We start from the raw sequence: 6,309 nt of genomic DNA, 5'->3' as shown, positions 1-6,309 counted from the left end.
AACTCGGGTAATAATAGGAAAAATCGGTTAAAAATAGGACAAATTAAAATATAAGAAACATAGAAAATGCCCCATGAAGTGAAAAATCTACATAAAATTCAAAATATTAAATCTATCATCAATGTCCTATCCCTGGTGTAACATTATAAGTTTTAATCGCTGTGAACTCAATTTATTGCCCTATTAACAGAGAAATTTCGATCGCTTGATTATCGATAGAAACTAACGGGCGGCAAATCTAAAAGGAGAAATTATTAAAATGAAATATAATTTTTATGAACTATATTTTTAAGGAGATCAAAGAAAGAAAAAAAAATCAACAAAAAATTTGTGAAACTTGTATTACGATCAGTGGTTACCCATGGGTCAAGTGTTTTTTCTTTCTGGATTAACTCCGTTAAACATTTAAAATCATGGGTTGCTGTCTCCATGGATGTTTGTCGTCTGATCTGTTTTCATACCTCCTGCCTATATGCACGTGTTTCAAAATACTTTTCCTCCTCCTTCAGCATTCATATTTACATTGAATTCACCGTCAAACCAGTATTTAATTATACGTTAATAATAAAAAGAATATAAATTATTATTGTGCAAATACATTAAAAATGCCTGCTGCTGAAAATAAAATAAAAAACAGCAGCAGTTGCCATAGCAACGCATGCAATGACGACGCATGCGCACTATTTACTATTTCTCTTGAACACGGTTGAAAAGTGTGTAGAAGCCATCCAATCCAAACCAAGACACATTTTACGAATGGGTAATAATTAAAATTTTCACTGCCTTAAAACGAAAAATCTGTCACAATAGAATATAGATTTTGCAAAGGGTTTGTCTTACGCTACCCGTCATGCTAACCTTATCTTTTTACCCCCTTAGCGATTGGTTCGATTGGCTCCTGCATACACAGTGAAGCTTCAATAGCGCTAATGGAAACGCTTTTCCAAAACCTCATCAATACTTTTCAAGTCTTGAAGAAAATATATATCTTTTTTAATCCCCTACGTAAGCCCAATAATGTTGATAATACGTTTATAGATACAAATGCAAATAATACTATTGCAAATGCAAATTAAGACTAAATTAGTCTAGCTTCAGAATACAGCGTCATTTGATGTTCATAAAATCGAAACTCATTCCTACTTTCTATGAAGTGTTTCTTTACCTCTATTTTTCTTTCTAGTAACGTTACATTAAAATATTTCGTAGTATTAATAATTAATTTATAAAAAGAAAAATTAATTTAATTTTCAAGCCCTTCTTTTGTGAGAAGGTGAGTAAAATTTTACTCACTGTAAAGGTCATGTTGTTGTAAGCGTATGCAGAGGGGTGCGAGTGTTCTTGTTTTCCAGTGGCGCCATCTATGGCCAAGAATTCGACTTCTGCCACATCCGTTTATAGGGTGTGACCCATTCATACATCCATTCATTCATCCACAGATCGTAATTTTGATTTTACGATTCATCTCCAATTCAGAACATGGAGGACTTTGTGACCCGACAGATTTAACGTGCACCAGTCACCATTTACTACACGGGGAGTCATCAGTCGGTGGGGATCGAACCCACAACATCTGCCCAGTGTCCTACAAACCAGGCTATCCCGGTCCGCATTCATTCATTTGATCATTTCTCATTGACCTTATATCTATTTTTAAGAAAGCAGAATTTATATATTCGGTATTTATAAGCGCATAATATGGCCTTTGCAGTGGCTGGGATAGCCTGGCCGGTAAGGCGCTGGGCCCATGTCCGAGAGTTCGTGGGTTCGAACCTAGGTGGCCGAAGACTGCCCGTGTAGTAAAATGGTGACTGATGCAAGTTAAATCTGTCGAGTCGCAAAGTCCTCCATGTTCCCAAAACAAATCAATCCTCTGGGAGTACTGATCCAGGAGTTCCCTTGTCTTCTGGGTTGGGATCAAAATGACAAGGATACGGAGTTGAACATTGGTAGTGGTAAACCCAGAATTGGGTCGACTGTTCAACGACGGATATAAAAATAAAAATGAATGAATGCATAACGCACAACATAATTTCTTAGAGTAGTCCTCTCTTCTTGAACAAAAGCAAATCCTTACTGTTACCCAAACAAAATCCTTCATTGGTATATCGTGTTTTCTGAATTAATCTGAAGATGGCAGCACTGATGCGGAAATCCACATTTAAAAATGGAGAAAATTGATATGAAGAGCTTTTGATTCATATAACCAACACTCATCACGAAGGAACTGAAAGCATTTTATAGTAACATTTGAAGTAACATACTAACTAATCCGTTCACTTGTTTCAGAAAAGATGTAGTTATAGCATAGCAATATAACAGTAAACGTTAAATGACTAAATAAAAAAAGAAAATAACTCGAAAAACAGTGGTAGTCAAGAGTGAAACAAAAAAAATATATTGAGAAGTTTCTTTTTTTTCATTTTTATTTATTTTTTTATTATTATTTTTTATTTTCAGCTCTTCCATTTTTTTTTTCATTTTGTGTGGGCAAATGTACGTTTTCTGTGTCAAACAATTTCAGTTTTCCTCACTCACGTCTGGAAAATGATGCTTGTGAGAATGGGCGCCTATTTTTGAGCGCTTGCAATATGTCGACTTCTTTAATTATTTCATGTCGTTCACTTTCTATTTTTTTTCTAGATTATTTATTTATTATTTAATTCTTGTTTGCCTACGAGCATTAGTTAACACTAGGTTTACGGTACGCGTCATTTTGACGCATTTCGAATTTTATAAGGAAAATTGCAATGCCCATTTGCATTTTTGTTTTATCTCTTGTAATGACTTTTATCCATTGATCGAGGTAAATATATATTGAAATCTATTTTCTTCAAAAGCGTTGAAATATTGAAATTCTCTTTGTAGTATACCTATCTCTACGGATATGCGTCAATTTGACGCGATTGTAATTTAGACAAAATTTTGAGTAATCACAAACGCAGAATGTCAATTTATGTCAGAGTGTAAAATTTTGAAGGTTTCATTTGCTTAGTACGAGTATTGAGAAATAAACTGCCAGAATATTTCATAAATATATATCTCATATTTTTATTTCTTTCTCTTATAGTATATAATTACATTGCTTTCAAAGTGCAGAGATGCCAGCTGCTTCGGACACGCCAAAATATACTTTAAAAAATGGTAAATAACTACCAAGTAAATTTGCAAATATATATATACATATAGTGTATGAGAGCAACAATATCACCATTTTAACTCTATTATACGCACTTAGAAATACATGCGTAGATATTTATGCATATTATGCCACGTTGTTGTGAGTCCCCAATTTTTTGTATAATTATTTCCAGCGGTATGTCTCAACTCAGACAAGTATTAAATTATAACATACTAGGGGCTACCATGCCAAAAGAAATAATTACTCACAAAATTTGAAGCCCACTCACTATGTGGCATAATGCTATGTGGCATATGTAAGTATGTATGCATAAATATGTTGTAAACAAAGTTTTCCTTACATTAAATTCGTAAAATGACAGCCCTATGAGATGTAAAAGAAAAAGCGAATTGTAAAGATAATCTAGCGCAGATGCCATTCGCAAATACTGATTGTTTGGATACATAGTGGATAATAAAAACAAATTTTTTCTTTCTGTTTCCTTAAAAAAGTATTGAATATGTTAATGATATTTTGAAGTATTTTTAGTGAAACAATGCTTCTTTTACTTACGCATTTACTTATTTAAGCATGACTCTCTCAACACGTCAAATTTTCACTCTATAGTTACATTTCTGTAGTCGGCAGAGCGGCCCGTAGGGTATTTCTTAATATTTATAGCTTAATTGCAAATAATTTCCATTAAACGATGCATTTTTTAATTTTATTTTTCCATTACTTTTTCTCTACACATAGATTCAGCAAAATAAAATATAACGTTAAGGTGATTTTATAAAACAGAGGCGAGAGCTGCTCTTTCATTTTTTTTTATAATGTAGAGACAAACTTTCACGAGATATAATATTTTTTATTTATTTTTATTCGATGATAATTATGAAACTCACGTTATAAACAATTTCTAAATTGGCTTTATTGTAAAATTTTAATAAAATTCGTTCGAGAACATGTTTTGATTTCAATCGGCGAAAGAAAACATACATTTTCTTTATGCAAAAATAGTCTTTCTGAATTGCATACTCTTCATCTTATTTATGATATTTAGATGCAGATTTGTTTTATGCCATTCTTCAATTCCATTCGATTGAGAAAGAAAACAGGTTACTTTAAAGAAATAAATAAATAAAGAACACTTTTATCGGTCACGAAATAGCGTCGCTTCTTTGTAAACATTGGATGAATTGGAATGAATGGTTTTTGAAAAGAAAGTAAAATCTGGGTGTGAAAAACAAATGTTGTGAGCTTGTTTTAATAATGTGTCTGATCAAAGAAATATCGCCAATTTATAATTGCAGCTACGGCTATGAATCTTGAGTAGCCCAATCAATGAAAATCAAAAATTTTCTATTATTGCTTAATGTTGTGAAATCAACTGAAGAATTGCTAAAATAAATAAATAAAAACGAGAATTATTATTCCACCCAATTTTTTGTTGTTGCTTTATTTGAAGAAGTTGGAAAAATTCTTAACATTTAGAAAATGATTTGATTTGTTCATTTACGTCGCACTAGAGCTACACATTGGGCTATTGGCGACAGTCTGGGAAATATCCCTGAGGATGAACCGAAGACATGCCATCACAATTTTGATCCTCTGCAGAGGGGATGGCACCACTCTAGCTCTTTAACANTGCGCGCGAAGTCGAGCACTTTACGGTAGAACAGTTTAACGAGGACCCATACCGCACACCCTCGGTCCCTACGCAGACTGATCCAAGTGGTCACCCACCCGCACACTGACCGCAGCCAGTGATGCTTGACTTCGGTGATCTGCTGGGAACTTAATGATCAGTCCACCGCGGGACACATTTAGAAAAGCATAACCGAAAAAATATGTCATTCATAGATTCATAGGAAAATTTTGTTACAATATAATAAATAATATTCAACTGAATTAAAATAAACAAATTGTAAACTTTTGTCCACGTCTACTTAAATATATCAAATAAAGAAAGTAACTTATCTGAACAAGAAAATATTTCTCACTTCATACGTTAACTATAGTGTCTGAGTTGACATTGCGACCACTTTTTAAAGAGCACTACTCACATTTATACTGGAGATTCAATCGCTTGTAGTTAAAACGTTATCGTAATTTTATCTCCAAATTGAATTTAGTGTTATTAAAAAGTTCTCATAGCTTTCCGACCCACTGAAAAAAGTAGAGTATTCCCGCTACAGCCCGTGGTGGGCCAGAAAAGTCACGGAGGTTAAGACTCCATGACTAACTATAAGCTTTCTGACTAACTAAGATGCTCCAATATCCTTGGTGCTCTGTGTCTGATGACGATGCAAGGTTCATTTATTTCCTCCTTGCCGCACGAATAATGTGTCACAATTCTATTGGCGCTAAGAATATGGCGATGCAAGGGATAAATTACTCTTCTGGAAAGGATGGAAAAATACTCATACATCTCCTACAATATTTTCTTAATTGCAAATAATTTTCATTAAACGATGCATTTTTTTATTTCATTTTTCCATCCTCCTTTTTTTTAACACATCAATTCAGCAAAATAAAATGTAACGTTAAGGTGAATTTATAAAACAGAGGAGACAGCTGATCTTTCTTTCTTTTTTTTTTAATGTAGAGACAAAATTGTACAAGATATAATATATTTTATTTATTTTTATTCGAGGGGAACTCTCATTGTATTTCTTTAAGTAAAATTAGGGGGAGGGGGCAAAATTATTATGATAGGTCTCGTTTTTCATGTAATTTTTGATGAAGTATAAAGGATTGTTTATTTGTCAGTTAATAAAAGGGGACACCGAAATCTCCTAAATTATTATTTTTCTTCTATTGTTCTTAATCGCTTCCTTCACCAATTTTTTTTGAAGAAAAAAAAATACAAAAAAGCAATGTATTTTTTTTTTAATTTTATTAATAAATTCAAGGAACTAAGACAAAACATAATACACAAGTTCCATTTTAATCTTTTTTATGTGTAAAAAGTATTTAATTTACCATCCGTTTACTCTCCCAAACTGTCTCGGACAAATAAAAAAAGTGAAATATGAGTCTCTGTATAGGTTCACATCTTCATCATCTGCATTACTTTCACTTTCGCTTACGAACGCCATTTTTTGACTCTTTTTTTTTCTGTGTAAATTCATCAACCATTGTATATACAATTACACAAAACACGTCTGCAGTCCCACAAGCAGCAA

The sequence above is a fragment of the Parasteatoda tepidariorum genome, chromosome 9 (genome assembly GCF_043381705.1).
Source record: "Parasteatoda tepidariorum isolate YZ-2023 chromosome 9, CAS_Ptep_4.0, whole genome shotgun sequence".
Lineage (NCBI taxonomy): Eukaryota > Metazoa > Arthropoda > Arachnida > Araneae > Theridiidae > Parasteatoda > Parasteatoda tepidariorum.
This window is presented reverse-complemented; position numbering follows the sequence as displayed.